The sequence below is a fragment of the Mus caroli genome, unplaced genomic scaffold, assembly GCF_978045245.1.
Source record: "Mus caroli unplaced genomic scaffold, Mus_caroli_1 scaffold_10, whole genome shotgun sequence".
Taxonomy (NCBI): domain Eukaryota; kingdom Metazoa; phylum Chordata; class Mammalia; order Rodentia; family Muridae; genus Mus; species Mus caroli.
Genome location: NW_028227265.1, coordinates 51,989,282 through 52,007,226, shown reverse-complemented (window position 1 = coordinate 52,007,226; position 17,945 = coordinate 51,989,282). Strand labels below are relative to the sequence as shown.

Below are 17,945 nucleotides of genomic sequence, written 5' to 3'. Positions count from 1 at the left end.
GGGCAGCAGCGTTGTCTAAAGCGTTAAAGTGTTCATTTAAAGCCAAATGTCTGCTTAGCTCGGTAACTACACCTAATGCTCCAAGTTCTAACTGAATGTGAAGTAACAGAGAGGCTGCAGGTGCAGCGCTTGCTTTGCTCTGCTTTGTGCACTCACACTGGTTCCATCTCCAGCACCATAGAGAGAAAGAAAAGATCGCTGATGGAGACAAGAGGTTTAGTTTGAAACGCTTGAAACCCTGCAAAACCCACATATTTTTAAGCCTCCACTTCTACCCATCAGAAACCACCATGATACTTGTCAATGGTGTCCTGTGAGTGACAGGTTATCCCAGGCCGCCACACCATTTGGTTTGCCATGGGCTATCTGGTTTCTTAGTATCATGCAAGCATCCTATCTAGCTAGGACAGGACAGGCACTGTGCCGAACACATCACGTGCTGCTGCTGTCTAGTGTAATGATACACTCAAGTCATCCACAGGTTCTCCAGGAGGACAGGGAAGCTGAGAGGAAGGTCAAAGGTGGTGACGAGCCTACAACCCTGAGGCAGCCTGATCTGATTCCACACCTGAGCTTTAACCACCAGGCCACCCTGTCTCTCTTATTTCCATGCTTTATTTGCATCAACAACATACTTAAGATGTCTCCAGAATTTAGATGACGCAGCAGAACACTGGAAGGAGTGTTCAGGTATTATCAAAGAGTACTTGGCATTCTTATATCACCTTCAAAGGGTGGGTGGTCCCTGGTGCTCAGTAAATCTAGATTTCTCCTCTTATACTTTAAGACACTTAGAAAACAGAAGGAAGGCTGGTGCTGAGAAAATAGCAATCAAAAGTAAATTGCTCCTCCCCCTTGGGTATTTTGTACTTTTCTTTCATTAATCTGTAAATGAGGACCGTAACTTCATTTATGGGCAGTGGTCTGTGTATCTATGGCGTATACACCTAATCCTAAATTTTAAGACTCAATCTTTTTGAGTCTGCTCAAGGGTGACCACATTTAGGGATTGTTGACAGTTGTCATGGGACATTATTAAGTCTAGGTTTAATATAGGTGGACCAAATAAGAGATGTTGACATGCTATAAGAAGTATAGGGGAACACCTGCTGTCAGTCCCACATGCTTTTGCCTTGCCAAACAGCAATATACATTGCATCTCACAGGCACCAACTGGTTCTTGACTTGGGCATCACAATTTATACAGACAGCACAACATCTATAACACATGAGGAGTCTTGAATGAGTGAAGTGACTGTGTTTTCACAGCCAAGAGGCTGCTGGATGTCATCCTGTCTCATAGCTGGGCTATAGGTGTTCACCCGCTGCTGTGATTTCAAAGTGATGGGCCTGCCATTTACCTCTGTCACTTCTGCTCACCCTTAATTGTAAGTGGTTACAGATTTTCTCTCCTGTCTCTAATAGTCAGGAATAACTGGCTGAATTATTGGTAGGTCTACAAATATCATCATTCCCTTTCCCACATGGAGACCAGAATGCCAAGTACATTGCCTCCCTCTCAGGATAGTGAGGGGAGGCACAAGTCTTTCAATTTCTTGATTGCTTTATGAGTTATGGTTCCTGGTTTCCCAATGGGAATGGAATATTTAGTAATAGTTATCTTAAAAATGAGAGACAGAGGTCTTTCCCATAAACAAGATGGCTTCATGGTCTATTAGAATCAAGTTCATGAGCCACTTGGGTGTCACAGGCACTGCACAACTCACGTAGAGCTCGGTGGTCCTCATTGCCACAGGTACTGAGAAAGCTACAGCCATGGCTTCCTATCAGGGTGTGAGCCAGCTGCCATTAAAACCTCCTCCCTTCCTCCCTTCCTCCCTTCCTCCCTTCCTCCCTTCCTCCCTTCCTCCCTTCCTCCCTTCCTCCCTTCCTCCCTTCCTCCCTTCCTCCCTTCCTCCCTTCCTCCCTTCCTCCCTTCCTCCCTTCCTCCCTTCCTCCCTTCCTCCCTTCCTCCCTTCCTCCCTCCCTCCCTCCCTCCCTCCCTCCCTCCCTCCCTTCCTTCCTTCCTTCCTTCCTTCCTTCCTTCCTTCCTTCCTTCCTCCCTTCCTTCCTCCCTTCCTTCTCTACTTCCTTCTCTCCTTCCTTCCTTCCTTCCTTCCTTCCTTCCTTCCTTCCTTCCTTCCTCCCTCCCTCCCTCCCTCCCTTTCTTTCTTCCTTCTTTCCTTCCTTCCTTCCTTGCTTCCCTCCAACAAAGACACTACCAAGAACTCATTTCTCTTGACACCTCTGTCAGCTCACCACATCTAAGGGACATCTGTCAAAAACATGTGGATGCCATATTGTTACAGAGTGAAAAAACACAAAACCAAATAAAAGAAACCTCTTTCGAATCCATGCTTTCCCAAGGACGGATCTGTAGCTCATTTTGTTATATTTCAGTCAAGCTTTGCCAGGCATCTGGCTCTAGAGCCAGATCTGCAGAGAAGCAAGTCACATTCAGACCAGAAGGACATGTCTATGGAGTCAGCATCGTTCCTTTTGTGGGTCTAGAGTTTGGTGGCATACAAAAGCTGACCCCTTAGTGCTTTCCCTAGTTAATACATCAGATTCTCAGAAGAAATGTCCACTTGCCATTAGTAATTTGGAAAATCCAACGTCGCCCAAACTGCACATACTTAGGGCAGGTAATTTACATGGTATGGTTGCCAAGGTGTTTCATAGTTAGCCAATCTTTAAAAACAGATGAGTTGGTGGTGGCTGTGTGGGAACCAGAAACAACTACAAGTAGAAAAAAAATTAAACTAATAACTTTTTTTTTTCAAGTTCTCTGGTTTTGTTCTCTGGGGAAGACAAATTATCCACTCCTCTTGGGCACATCCTCTGACTTTCATATGCCTTCGCCCCAGGTCTGCTGGGGTGAGGCCACTAGGGTGGTGTAATCAGAGGTGGCTTATCTACAAACAGTTCCAGGGTTCTGCACATGAAAGACAACAACTGCCCTTTAAAGGACAGGACAGCACTGAGCAAATCGCCCAGACCTCCACCAGCAGGCAGATTTCCAACCCCAGCTGCCATCGTGGTGTGAGGAGGGCTCCACAGAGGTTGGTTCTTCACAGTAAGTGTCCTTGGCACTCAGGGTGCAGGATGAGAAGAGACCAACTTCACCAGGAGGCTTTGGAGCAAGCGCCCTGGGCGTTGATGCGCCTGAAAGCTCTAGTGGAGAAAAAGATCCTCCCACTCCCGGCTCCCTTTTCCTCAAAATCCGAGACAAAGCTCAATGGTCTTGTCTGATGTCCCCCCTCCCCCCAGTGCTCGTCTCCCAGGAAAGCGCCCCACACTGGGCGTCCCGGGAGGTAAGAGCCAGGCCTGGCTGTTGCGTTTCCTCGGAGCTGCGCGACACCCCTGCTCCTCCCAGCAGATTGCCCCGGCGGCGACCCTATCCCTAGTCCCAGCCCTGGTTCCCAACAAGAAAGACTTGCACCGACCTTAGAGCTCCTCGGAGGCAGACAGCTCCAGGTCTGCGCACGGGCCAGCCGGAGCCTGAGCTGGAGACCGAGGGTGGCGCGCAGGGTGGCGGGTGACCAGAGCTGCAGCACAGTCTCAGCTCGGGGAAACTTCCCCGGACAGCCAGACTTCTCTAGGGGGAGATCTTGCTCAGCCTGCAAGCTCCGGCGATGGTCCGGTGGATCAGAGAGAGGCTCCCCACCTCCTAGACACAGTTGCCAGACTAGAGGGGATGGGTGTGCGCGCGAGGCTCCCAAGGAAAAGCAAACTCCAGAGGAACACGCCTCCCGCGATCTTCCTTAGACTCCACAGGCTCCCAGACCTTCCCCTCTACTCTGGGACCGAACTGCAGGAGCGCTATCCTGCCTGCCCTCCAGGGAGCAGCCACCAAGCTGCAAAGCTGCTGCCCCCGCCAGGCCCTGAAGGGCAGGGATCTTTAACTATTTCCTTCCTGAGAAGTTGGTTAGTCTAGGATGGGTAGGATTGAAAGTAGAGAACAACAGACCAGACTCAAGGTTGTGTCGGGTTTTAGGAAGAAACTCGAGGCACTTGAGCCGTGAGTACGGGAGAGTTTGATCAGCAGGGAAAGCCAGGAAATATGGGCTATGTCAACTTTGCTTAGCTTGTTAGTACTCCTCACCATAGAGGAAGTTATGGAACCCAGGTGGACAGCATGTCTTTGGCTCAAGTGTGCCCTGCAAGACCACGAAGCCTTTGCCCAAGGCAAAAGGGGGCTGGGGAGTCTGTGGAAGGGTCTAGGGTGTGCTCAGAGAAATGATCCTGTCTGACAATCAATGGGGAGACCCTTCAGAAGGCAGTGTCTTTATCACAGACTGTGCAAGTCATGGTAAGATGGGGAGTGGGAGGAGAGAGAAGGGCGAAACACCAGGGCTCCTGGGGAAGGAGGCTTGGCTGTACGGATGCCCTAGGACCTCATTGGTTCCCTACCGTATCTATAGTGGAATTGGACCTCAGTTTGTTCTAGGACCTCTAGGAGAAGGGAGAGACAGGACTTATATCTAGCCCCTGGGAAAGAATTTTAGCAACAGCTTCCTTACAGTGTGGTGGCTAGATTCCAAGAACCAATGTCCCAAGAGAAAGGAAATAGAAACTGCCACCTACTTAAGGCCCAGGTCCTGATAGTGACACAGAGGAGCTTCTGCTTAATTCTGTCAGTCACCGATGATTCCAGATTAAAGGGGGAGGGCACAGAGACCCTACTTGTCAGGGGTCATTTTGTAAAACTGTCACAGCCATCAGCAGAACACCTCCGTGGAAAGGATTTTAATATTCTTCAGGGACTGTAGGAGCAGGCATTACCCTGTCCACTAATCTAGTGTTTATCTAGAGTTTCTCTAGGAAGGATCCACAAAAATTGTCTCAGTCTGCTCTGAAGGGGTAAGCTTTTGTGGCAACAGCTTGGCAAGCTGACATTATTTTCCAGGAAGAAAAGTTACTGCCTTCTTCCAGAAGACTGTTCATAACTTGGTATGTGAAATGTTCTGGATCTCAGGCCCTCTCACCCCGTGATGAGGCGCTTGGACAGTGTACCATCTGTGTCACTGAACATGTCTGTCAGGCTGGTCTTTGTAACAGCACCCCCAGGACTCCCTACCTTTGCTGATCCCACTGTGGTATGGACTAAGCATTAAAAATTTCTCTTTCATATCCCTTAGGACAGTCACTATTTAAACACAAATGAAACTAGAAAATAAGCTGGATTGGCAGGGAGGCAAACGCCCGACTACTGAGGCAACAGCAATGGGAGCCCAGTGGTGCTCCTCAAATAATTACGACTAAAATTACCAAGGGTCTAGCAATTCCAGCCCTGCATATGTGTATAAAATGGGCAACAAGGTTGGTGTTGTAGACAGAGCGAGGCTGAAGCACACAGAAGCAGAATGGATAGTGGTCTGTGTTTTTTCTAAGGTTGGGCCCAAGAGACAGATCAGCAGGAAGGTACCTGCTTGTTTAGCATCAAGTTACTTCAGGTTAGTGTTTGTGTTAAATATTCAGAGAGAAAGAATTCCAGCTAACTGGCATATTTTGGAAATGTGCTTATTTGTATGTGAGTGTGTGTGTTTGAGTGTGTGTATGTGTGTGTTTGTGAGTGTGTGTGAGTGAGTGTGTGTATGGGTGTATGTGTGTATGTGTGTGTGAGTGTGTGTATGTGTGATGAGGAAAGATGACCTTGGGAAGTTGGGTGTGAGGCTTGAGTGCAAACGCCTTCACCCACTGAGTTATCTTCCAAACCCTTGATGTTTAACTGATTCCCCCAAAGGTCAGATGACAGCTTAGTTTCTTCTTAATGACATGGACTTCAGCTTGAGTGAGTCCATTTCGAATGTGTTTCTGTGCTGTTCTGTTGTTGTTTCTTGCTTCAATTAACGCCGTGATCACATTTATAGAAAGGACCTAGAATAGTCAAAAGCACAGAGAAGGTAAACTGGTGACTCCTGGGGCTTGGAGAAGGGGGCTTACTGTTTCATGTGTTTGAGAGGTTTAGTTTGGGTGATACTGAGGCTCTGGGATTCAGTGGTGGGAGCTGCACAACAATGGGGACATACTTAATGCTCATGTACTGTGCACTGGAAAAGGTTAAAGCGACACATTTATACTATGCCTGGTTTGCCAGGAGGAAACAAATCTTCATGTTGAGATAAAAACCCATATTGCTGTGTGTTCTGTTTATCTATAAAGTAAATTAACTAAGAAAGACTTCATATCCAATAAACGTGCTTATGGAAGCCTTCAGACAGACCTGTAGCTAGGAAGCTTAGCCCTGCCTCATTGTAGGTGAGATCCTGTAGACTCTCTTTGTGGCTGTGAATTTAGCTTCTTTTCTCTGTTTCACTTTGCGGGCAATGACTCCAGTGAACTCCAATCAATCTCTTGGTTATGTTAACGTCTGTTTCAGCTTCCCCCTCCCTGTAGCAAGACCATCTTCTGCCTCCGCCTCTGTGCTTTCTGTTCAGTTTCTGGTAGTACCTAAGGGGAGTCAGTTAGGATATTTTTTCCAAGTTTTCTAAGCTTGACTTTCAAAAGTTGTTTGTTTTCCCTGAAAGGAACATTTAGGCTTGATGGTTTTCTAGACTTCAGGGAAACTTACTTTCCTTCTGCCTCCACCAAGCGTGCTCAGTGAGCATTTCTGTCTTGGCACTTTTAGTGACTTTGCCTGGCAGAGAATCGTATTGATTTGATAAACAACCATAGATTAAGATGGACTCAAGATAGTACTTAGGAACCAACCGCTCCCGTTTCCTATGGCACGTATTCACGTACGTTTACTACATAGTTCAGATCTGCAAATCCATCTCACAGTTGCTAAACTTCCAGGATCGTCAAACTCAGCCCACAGTAAAACACCAGAGTCTCAGCATTTTCTGGGAATAAAGTATGCATTGTTCTTTTCTTTTCTTTTCTTTTCTTTTCTTTTCTTTTCTTTTCTTTTCTTTTCTTTTCTTTTCTTTCCTTTCCTTTCCTTTCCTTTCCTTTCCTTTCCTTTCCTTTCCTTTCCTTTCCTTTCCTTTCCTTTCCTTTCCTTTCCTTTCCTTTTCTTTTCTTTTTTCTTTTTTCCCAGAGGAAGGAGAACAGGAAGATTTCAAAGAACCGCAATGATAAAGGAAGGAAAGGAGAAGGGAAATGTATAGGCAACAAGAGGCTGGCAATGATTACCACAGTGTTCACCTTGAGGTGAGATGTTTAGAATTGTCCCGAAGTGCTTTGTTTTCAAAAGCAAATTCGATTGACAAACAACTTGGGAGTTGGCTACAGATTCCTCGGTCAGTTATCTTTCTCATTGTTGTGGCAAGAAGCAACTTCATGGGTGAGAGCTGGCTTCATTGTGGGAAGGGCATGGTGGGTAGGAAACTGTCAACTTGACTAGATCACCATGGTGACCTACCTCTGGGCATATCTAGAGGGTGTTTCTAGAAAGCAAATGAAGAAGGAAGTCCCACCCTAAATGTGGGTGGTATCATTCTCTATGTGGTACCATTCTAAGAGCTGGAACTTGAACATAATCAAGGCTTTAGCTGTTTCTGTTTCCAGAAGAGAGAGCGAAGAGGCAGCAAGAGAAGCAAACAACACGAGGAAGCAAACAGCTTGAAGGTCGACTTTAACCAGGACCGCCAGCAAGCCAGCCAGGACAGGGGAGTCCCTTTTCCACCCCACCCCACACTAAAGAGATTTAAAGAAGGACAGTCAGGACAGGATCAGGACATTTGCTTTGTCTTGGTTTAGGTCCAGGTTTAGAAAACCATCTCTAGCTGGGCAGTCACAGTGGCACACGCCTTTGATCCCAGCACTTGGGAGGCAAAGGCAGGTGGATTTCTGAGTTCGAGGCCAGCCTGGTCTACAGAGTGAGTTCCAGGACAGCCAGGGCTACACAGAGTTTGTTTGGAAAACAAACAAACAAACAAACAAACAAACAAAACAACAAAAAAGAAAACCAACTCTAAAGGTCATCCTTTTTGTTTGTTTTGGACACTTGAAATCAGTATTAGATAGTGTTAAGAATTTACTGGTTTGGGGCCGGGGAGATGGCACAGTCAGCAATGTGTTGAAAGGATACGAATCTGAGTTATAGCCCCAGAGAACACATTTTTAAAAAAGAAGAACTAAGAAAAGGAAAGAAAAGAAAAGGAAAGGAAAGAAAGAAAAACACCAGATAGGTTGACAGACATTTGTCCCAAGGCTGGGAAGTTAGAGATCAGAAAATCTCTGGGGCTTTTTGCCAACTAACTTAGCCTATTGGTGGTTACAGGGCAGTGAGGGATCCCATTTCAACAAACAAACAAACAAACAAACAAACAAACAAACAAACCAAACAGAAGGTGCCTGAGAAATTGTCCTCTGACCTCTACTCATGTGACATGTACAGAGGCACATGCAGCCTCCCCACTCTGAAATGTATCAATTGTTAAAATATTGTCTTTGTATATAGGAAAATAGTTTCATATTTTATAGATTGTTTTCACTACCAAAGCATAAACAAAGCTAGAGAGTTGTAAAAAGCCAGAGGGGACAAAGAACTACTAAGGTGGACATACACATGACAAGTCCCAGGACAGAGAGTGGCACTGAAGGACAGTAGAGCTATTCAGCAGCCACTGTGAGCTATTGTTCAAAGAAAGGAGGAAGGACCCTAAGGTGAAGCAGAGACCATTAATCAAGTCAGAGCGCCACTGTCACCACAGGCCTAAGGAAGTCTGTGAGCATCTCTTTGTTAATGAGTGGGATTGCCTCTGGGTTTGAGCAGGGCTCTGTGATGCCTCCTACTGCCTCAGGGACCCATCATTTCCAGAGGTGTTGAGGTCGAGTTGCCATGAAAGAAGGCCTGGAAGACAAAGAATGAAACCAAAGTTAGATGCCTTAGCCTTAAGATCCTTTGGAATTCTCCTCAGTACCTTTTGTACTTGGAATCTGTATTCTCTTTTGGATGGGAGCTCCTTTCTGAGCCTTTGCACTGTTGTGTTTTGGAAGCATGCAGCTAGTCTGGCTTTCCAGGGACCCAGCTGCACAGGAATTTGCCTCAAGACCAATTGTTCTTTTGGTCTCATTTAACTCTGAGATACATGATATTTAAGTGACTTTAGACCTTCAACTTTTTATTAAATGAGCTAAGACTTTGGGGCCTGTTAGGAACAAGGAAATTTTAATGTGAGAAGGACATGGGTTTTTAGAGGCAAGAGGGCAGGGAGTCATGGCTTGAGTTTTTGTGTCCCCTATCATTCATCTGTTGATCTCTTACCACCTGATCTGATGTACTTGAAAGCAAGCTTTTTCCAGATAATTAGAGCTCAGTATAGTTTTGAGGGTCAGGTTCTCATGGAGGACTAGCCCCATTCTAAGAGACAGCAGAGATCTAGATGTCTCTCTACCATCAATGACACACAGAGGTGACCATCTGCATGCCAAGGAGACAGCCCTCATCAGCATTTGACTACACTGTCACACAAATCTTGAGAGCACAGCTTCCAGGATTGTGAGAAGATACATTTCTATTTACACCTTAGAAGTCTAGTCTAAGTTATTTTGCTATTATAGATAACAACATATAACATATGTGTGTGTGTTTTATTCAATATCTCTAGTTGTTTGCTAGTGTGAGGCCATAGGCTCATGAGTACCAGGATAGATATAAAATGTGGCCAATTTGTAATGACAACATCATATTAAAACATTAAAAATTTGGACATCCCTGGTTGCAGGTGGGTTTATTGAACTTTCCTTTAAAGTCTTTCTGAATGTATTTGTTGTGGTCCTATTCCTTCTGCAGTTGATTCCCACTTTGTTTTGAGGCCCTTTTTATGTTTGCATGCTTGCTTAATGTAATGAGTCTTTATGAATTACTGTAGCAACACTGCACAGGCATGTGCAGTGCTGAATCGTCGTCTTCTGCAGCTATCACAACATCTCTGTATAGCACATTCTGTTATGGCCTCATGTTGTTTTTGGTGAAACCAAAGCTTAGAGAGGTTGAGTGGTTTGTCCAAGGTTATGTCATTTGAGTGTGTACCTCTTCAAAATCTATGTTGATACTTAATCTCCATGGTGATAGCATTAAGTGATGAGGTCTTTGTTGAAGGTGCCTTAAGGCTTTGTATTTTTAGAGCCAGGCATAGTGGCATAAGCCTATGATCACTGCGCGCTAGGGGCTGAGGCAGGAGAATTACCTCTAGCCAGCTTAGGGCTACACACTGAAATTCAGTGTCTCAAACACACACACACACACACACACGCACATGCACACGCACACGCACACGCACAGATACACACAGAGAGACAAAGATAGATAGACAGACACACATATACACAGATTAAAATAAATGTGTCTTTGACACTGTTCTAGAGTAGAGGTTGCAAACTCCTTTGTGTAAGAGATTAGATAATAAAGTCTTTGACTTTGAGAGCCAATTGGTGTTTGTGTCAGCTACTCAGCGTTGCTCCTGAAGCTTACAAATGGAAATAGACTATATGAGAAAACATGCAAGTAGAGCCATTTTCATACTTTATTTATTAAAAACAGAAAACCAAGTGGTTCTCTGGGTTTTACCTATGTGTTGTTATTTGGTGACATCTACAGTAATTATTTCTCTCAGTGCTACAGTCAGATATTGACAAGTGACTTACAGGTAGAAGGCTTTATTTTGGCTCATGATTTGAGGGTCCAGTCCATCATGGTTGGGACAGCATAGTGACAGGAACTGTTTGTGGCTGTGACATCAGGTATGTTAGGTGGATCAGGACACAGAGATGGGACAGAAAGTGGGGCCAGGCTGTTCACCTCAAGGGCTGCTCCCAGTGACCACTTCTCTAGCAAGTCTTCACACAAACCTCTACAACATTTCAAAACAACACTATGAGTTGGGGGTCCCAGTCTTCAAATGCATGGCAAGCATTCCCCAAGGAAGCTATGCCAATATACGGTTCATGCTAGTAGGCTGGCTTGCAAACCCTCACTAACCCCTCTAAGGAAAACCATTTTCCATGTTCTTTGTATGTTTTCTGGGGTAGTTGTGGTAGAAGATATCACCTCACTAAAAACCACAGGTGTGTACAAAGCATGAAAGGATGATTTGATGACACCCCCTATTTTACTACCCTTTCTGGGAGGTGTTGCTTTAGCCACTTACTGTTATTAATTCCAATCCTTCTCCCAGAAACTTATACACATTCACACAGAAAAATATACATACACAGACACTATTTTTTGTATTTGTTTATTTGATATAAATGATGTTAGACTACCTTATTTGGTATAGTTGTCTTTTAATCTCCACTTAACTATGTATCTTGGCACTGTGATATCATGTCCCCGGTACACAACTGCCAAGGACCAGCTTTGGCTTGGAGAGGGGTTTCTGGGAGAAGGGGTTTTTGGAAGGGGTGAAACAAATGACTCAAAGTCAAATCATGGGAGAATGACAGCCTACATTCCCCTTGAGACAGCTTCCAGAATGTGTTCTCTATGTTCCACTCAAGACAGCGTATCCTTGCAATTCTAAAAACTCTCTGGATAGTTCATCTCTTGCAGATCAAGAGCCACGTTTTTTATTTACATATCAATTCAGCCGTAACCCAAGTTTCCCTTTTGATTATCCCATGAATTAGCATTTCAAGATTCTTAGAAATTGCCCTTTGATTCTTAGAAAGAGACAGCAACCAAGCACTTTTTTTTTTTTAACATCCCAAATGAATTTAAAGATCTACCTGCCTTTGTTAAGCACAGACAATAAATAAGTTAGCTGGGTCAGACCCTGTCCTGAAATTACCATTCCTACTAAACCTGGGCCTGGAGCTAAACTCCCTCTGTCTCGGGCTGACCTGGAACCCGGGAATCTGCTTGTCTTTCTACGCACAAACAATAAACTTAGCTGAGTGGGATCTTGCCCTAAGATCACCACTCCCTAAATCTCTTTATCTCCTTCCCAGTATCTTTCTGACAAGCTGGCTCATCGTACAGCTGCCTCTGTTCCTTTATATCTGTGAAGCTATTATACAATTCATATTACATCCTTATATTTTGCATAGATGAGAAATTTTATATTCTTGAACTCAAGTTTTCAGAGTTCTTTCCCACAGCCTTAAGGGCTGTCCTGAAGGTCTCAACTTGTACTATTTTGGTGAGACATTAGTCACATCCTTGCCTTCTAGACTCATACTGACTATCATGGGCTTATTATCATGAAGTCATTAACATAAACAAGGAGAGTAGTCCCCAAAGGAGGAACATGAAAATATGTACATTATTATACAAACAAGCCTTATGCCCACAGCAACTGTCAACACTCATAGGGGCCCACGCCCTTCTGGTTCTGTTCCAGGCATGGGGACAGTGTATATACTCTCCCTCACATGGCCAAGCTGGACTCTGGCACAAAACAGTGTTTTGTAGTATGGCTGTATAACTGCTTAGTTAGTCTTTCCAGATGTTGAAGTTCTTCACATTTTTTAGTTTTTACAACAGGGCCATAAAGAACAATAGTGTCCCTTTTTTGAAGGGTATGTGTGGTGGTGGAGATTAATGCAGGCTAAGTAAATGCTCTGCTCCTAGACTACATAGTCACCCTGGACTCTGCACTTTTTTACTGGGAGAATGTGTAGGTTTGCCTCTAGAATTGATAGCTACATGTGGATATTCCTATCAATGAGGAAGACACTTTGGCTTTGAAGATGATCTGGTCTCTCTTAAAACTACTGTATTCACTTCAATAATAGCATAAAAGTGCCATGGACTGGATTTATACTGAGTGGCAGATGAGAAGGACAGATTATGAGTACCTAAGAGTCACTTTGAAGGGAAGCCATGTTTGGAGGTCTCAGGGGAATATAAGAGAACAATTCAATCTTGAAACCGTTTGCAAACATTCAAGTGGAGAGGGCTGATGCCCATTTAGATCTGGGTCTAGGTAAAGGCTTCAGGCTTGAAATAGGAGAGCAGGGTAATTAGTAACTGAAGCCTTGAGTCAAATTTATTTCATCTGGAGACAGAATGTGAAAAAGAAAAGGGCAAAGAGACCAGAATGAGCCCTGTGCCAAGTGTTCAGTTACTGCAGCAACAGCTAGAAGCTTACCCATGAAGAGAGACACCACAATAGGAGTCAGTCAGGGCAGGGGCAGTGCCTGAGATGTGGAGGAAGGAGAGAATATGGGTGGTCCTGAGAGGTCAGGGAAGGGAAGAGTGAGTGGCCTTGGAGACAGCCAGTGGGGAATATTGTTCTAAGCATGCCAGGCTTAGCCATTAGGTACACCCCCTGCTTCACACACACTCAAAAAAACTGAGTAATTAGAAACAGTGCCAAAAGACACACAGCCTCATTGCTTTGCTAGAGTATAAATCCTTTCACTAGATTTATATTTATCATCTGGAAGAGGAAAGTCAACACCCTCTACAATTTGCATCTGCATTAGGCTTTTAAAGAATGATTGGTAACTTTTGGGAATAGGATTTGTTGGAAAACATTCTCATTATACTTTTTCTGGAGTAGGAAGCAAAGAGACAATAAAGTAAGATTTAAAGATTTCTCTTTTTTCTTTCTTTCTTTTTATTAAAATGGCTTTTATCCAATATATGAATAGAAGTTCATAGTCTTCCCTCTCCACCAATTCCTCCCACTCAAGTCTTTCCCCTTAGTCTCCTCCCTTTCTTCTTCTCCCACTCTCTCTCAGGATAAACACCATCACCCCAGAAATGAAACTCAAAATGAACAAATGAAAAATCTAAAGGGCAAAGCAAATACAAGCAAGCAAGCAAACAAACCAACCAACCAAAACAACAACTCTCACCTTGGAATCTATTTTGTGTTGGCCAACTACACCTGGGCATGGGACTTGACCTGGAGTATGATTGACATACTCTGTAACATTCCACTGCAGAAAACTGACTTTCCCTTTTCCTAGCAGCTATTAATTTCAAATAGCTTCTTGGTTAGGGGTGGGACTTTGTGTGCACTTCCCTTCTCAGTGCTGGGAGTCTGGCTTGAACCTGTGTAGGTGTTGTGTGTGCAAAAGCCCTTTTCTAATGTCTAACTTACCTTTTTAGAATCTCCAGATGCATTCTGTTACCCTGCATGAGTTCTTTTTTATTGACACATATTCTTCGTCACAAGCTTCTGTGTGATCATTGCAAGAAGCACACATGTATTACTCAGCCCCGTCTCTTTGTAACACGCAGCAATCACTCTTCTACTTTCAGGTTGTCAGCTCCAAGATCTCTGTTAAAAATATAACAATTGAGCCTTCTAGTTCAAATTTTTATTATCTATTTATTTATTTACTGGTTTTTCGAGACACGATTTTTCTGTATAACCTGGCTGTCCTGGAACTCACTCTGTAGACCAGGCTGGCCTTGAACTCAGAAATCTGCCTGCCTCTGCCTCCTAAGTACTGAGATTAAAGGCATGGGCCACAACTGCCTGACTTCTAATTTTTATTTCCTTAAATTTTAGCCAGTGGTTGTGGTGCACACCTTTATTTAGTCCTAGCACTTAGGAAGTAGAGGCAGATGCATCTCTTTGTGTTCGAGGCCAGCCTGGTCTACAAACTGAATTCCATGATAGCCTGGGCTACAAAGAGAAACCCTGTTTCAAAAACAAAAAAAACAACAAAAACAACCAATAAAAATTAAACTCTGTGTGTTTGTATGGATATATATATATATGTAAAGGGTCAGTGAAGCCAGAAGAGAGCATTGGATCCCCTTGGAGTGGTGTTACAGACTGTTGTGAATTGCCTGATACAGGCGATAGGAAGTGATACTGCAATATTGGATGTGTTCTTAACCCTTGAGCCATTTCTCTAGCCCTGAGCTTTCTAGTTCTTAATGTATACTTAATGATTCTAATCAAGAAGGGTTTAATATAGGTGTGCTCTATAGCAAACCCTCCCTAATTTTTCATTATTGTTATCTAAAACTTTAAGACAACAGTGCTGAAGTAGATGCATTTTATGACGTGAAGATATGATGTGAGGAATTTTGAATCATTAAGTTGGACATAGTAGCATGCCTATATTCCCAGCATTTGGGAGGCTGAGGCAAGAGGATCAAAGTTCAAGGTCATTGTCTTAATACTTTTCAGTTGCTGTGATAGAATACCATGTCCAAGACAACTTATAGAAGAATTTCAGATAACAAGTCAATGACCATCAGGCCAAAGAGCAGGTGGGAATGGTGCTGGAGCAGTAGCTCACATTTGGATAGACAAGGAGGAGGAGGAGGGGGGGGAGGGAGAGAAAGAGAGAGAGCGAACGAGCTAATTGGGATTGGCGTGGGCTTTGCAACATCAAAGCCCATTCACAGTAACGCACCTCCTTCAGAAAGGTCCCATATCCTAATCCTTCACAAACAGTTCCAACAACTGGGAACCAAGTAATCGAACATGGGTCTATAGGGGCTCTTTCATTCAAACTACTATAATCACTGGGTTTGTCTTAGTGAGTTTGATACATCGTCTGAGGCACACGAGATTCTGTCTCAGAAAACAAAACAAATTTAGTGTCAGAACTCCCGATTTCAGAATCCTCTTCCCAGTGTAGCATTCCCAGCACCTCTGCGGCTTTCATGGGTATTAGCTGTTCTTCCCACATATTCTCCTTACCGCATCGCTTCTGAACCTCAGGCATCCTTGTCAAAAGATGTTAGAGAGATTCAACAGCATCTCAAGGGCCTCTGCTTACAGTGATCTGGTTTGATTTCCCTTGGAAAGACGTACCTAGGGATTTGTTAGGGATGCTGTAACGTAATCCCAGAGGTTGTGTGGGTTTCCAGGCAGAAGTGTTTCTCTCACTGTTCTGTGGGTTGGAATTCCAAGCCGTTAGCTGCTTTGTTTTCTTCAGAGGCCTCCTCTGTGGGTTGCAGATGGATCTTGGTCCTTGCATCCTCACATGGTCTTCCCCTCTGTGAATACAAAGTGTCTGTCTTGCAGGTGTCTGTGTCTCGATGCTCTCATTTTAAGGGCAGCTGTCATATTGGCAAGTCCCACCATTTATGATCTCATTTACTTAAAGGACCACTCACAGTCTTCTCTGTGAGTATAACTATGCTCTGAGGGACCGGCATTTAGGAATTCAACATAGAAATGTGCAGGGACACAACTCAATCCCAAGCAATGTCTCTACTCGCACTTGGCCCTGAGTGGTATTTTGGAGACATACTTAGTGCAGCGATCACACTTGCCTTGTAGATCTGCTATAGTTGGCTGCCTCTTCTACTGACCTCTGGGTTTTAATGGCCTCAAAATGTTCATGGCTGGGTGTCATCACCCTGCTCAGGAGGTAGGGGCAGGGAGAACTCTGAGTTCTAGGCCAGCCTGGTCTACAGAATGAGTTCCAGACAGCCAGAGCTATACACAAAAACCCTTTCTTGAAAACAAAACAAAATAAAACAAAGCAAAAATCAAAATACCAAAACAACAGAAAAAATTTTCACAGTTTATCTATTTCATAAGTATATATATATATTTCTTTTAATAAACATAAAAATATTTCCACTGAAATATTTTAAGGTAAATGTAAAGACATCCCAACAGTAAGTACTTGATTTCCTGTGTCTCTAAAACACAAGAGCATTTCCTGCTTTATTTGGTTGTGTTCACTGCCTGTGTCCTCTCAAATACAAGTATTCAGTTTGGGTGTTTCCCCACCAGTGATGTCACCCAGCTCTGAGCTTCCTTCTGCATCATGGCTCTAGCTTCGTGACTCACCAGCATGTCACCATTTCTCAAGCAGTTTGTGCTTCGAGACTACTGAGACATGCTGATGTCTGTGCATCCGGAGGACGTAGTCCTGTGTTTGTACTTGTTTCTTTAGTGACTGAGCCCCGTGACCCCTCAGGGAAGTTTACCAAGACTATACTGTGGTTTCTGTCTCTATGAGATTGAAAATCAATCCTGTCTCCAAGATACTAACTCTCAGACCTGCTTTTACTTTTTACCCTTATCTACTTTGCTTCTTGGAGATGTTCTGGTTGTCTCAGTGATTCTCAGACAGAAATTTACTGTCCTTATTATCTTGTCAGAGGTAAGTTAAGAAGAGTTCGTATCAAAGACTATTTCCATGCCTTACTCCTGTCTTTACTCTGAGTTAGGTCTTCAGCTACAGAACCACTGTGTCGCTGACTTAGTCCATTTAAACTTCTGCAAAAGCTTAGTGTAAAGTGGGCAGCTTGTAAGCCACAGCGAGTTCTTATAAGGACAGAGGCTGGAAGTCTAGGACCAGCCTCTGTCGGATTTGATGTCTGTCAAGAACTCAGTTCCTGGTTCATAGACAGAGCTGTCTCCCTGAGTTGCCAAACCATAGAAGACAAAAGCTCCCTTGGGCTCCTCTTAAAGACCATTTATCCTATCAACGAGTGGTTTGCCCCCTCGGTTTAATCATCTTCCCAACGTCCTATTTCCTAGTATGATTTATTACCACGAGAATTAGGAATTCAACCCAGGAAGTGTGTGGAGGGTAGTGGGGGAACACAAACATCAAAAAGAACAGCTTGATCTGCACCCCATTCCATAGTCTCACAGGGATGCTCACCTTCTTCTCCCTTGAAGGCCACCAAAGGCTTTACTTTCTCCCCTCTCTCTGTCTCTGTCTCTCTCTGTCTCTTTCTCCCCTCATCCATGCAAAATAAAAGCCCAGTGTCTATATTACTCATTGGGTATAGGTAACGTGCTGTGTTGAGCCTACGTTGGTCTCGGAGCTTAGACGGGCAAATATACTTGACCACTTTTGCACAAACACTTTCCTTTTACCTGTTGTCCCAGAGTCAAGCCTTCACCATCAGCAGCTGGAGCAGTGGCACCTGCCCATGTCCCTCTCGGCAATACCTTCTCACGATCCACTCACAGCTGACGCATGCTCTACTGGGCTATTTCTAGACACACCCAGGAATTCCACTAACATCTGACTCCTGGGTATTTTTTTTTAAGATTTTTAAACTGCTTGTTTAATTATAACACCCTTTTCTCATTGGTTTTTTAATAAGA

At 44.1% G+C, this 17,945-nt stretch overlaps 1 protein-coding gene across 2 annotated transcripts in view; it reads right to left on the bottom strand.

Moving 5' to 3' along the window:
• Nucleotides 1-3,816, bottom strand: part of Ednra (endothelin receptor type A) — a 62,682-nt gene extending 58,866 nt beyond the window's left edge. For both annotated transcript variants that reach the window (XM_029480906.2, XM_021170016.3), the window contains exon 1: nt 3,447-3,816. The gene's annotated coding sequence lies outside the window, so the exon portion shown is untranslated. The remainder of the gene's footprint in view (nt 1-3,446) is intronic.
• Nucleotides 3,817-17,945: the final 14,129 nt, after the last annotated feature.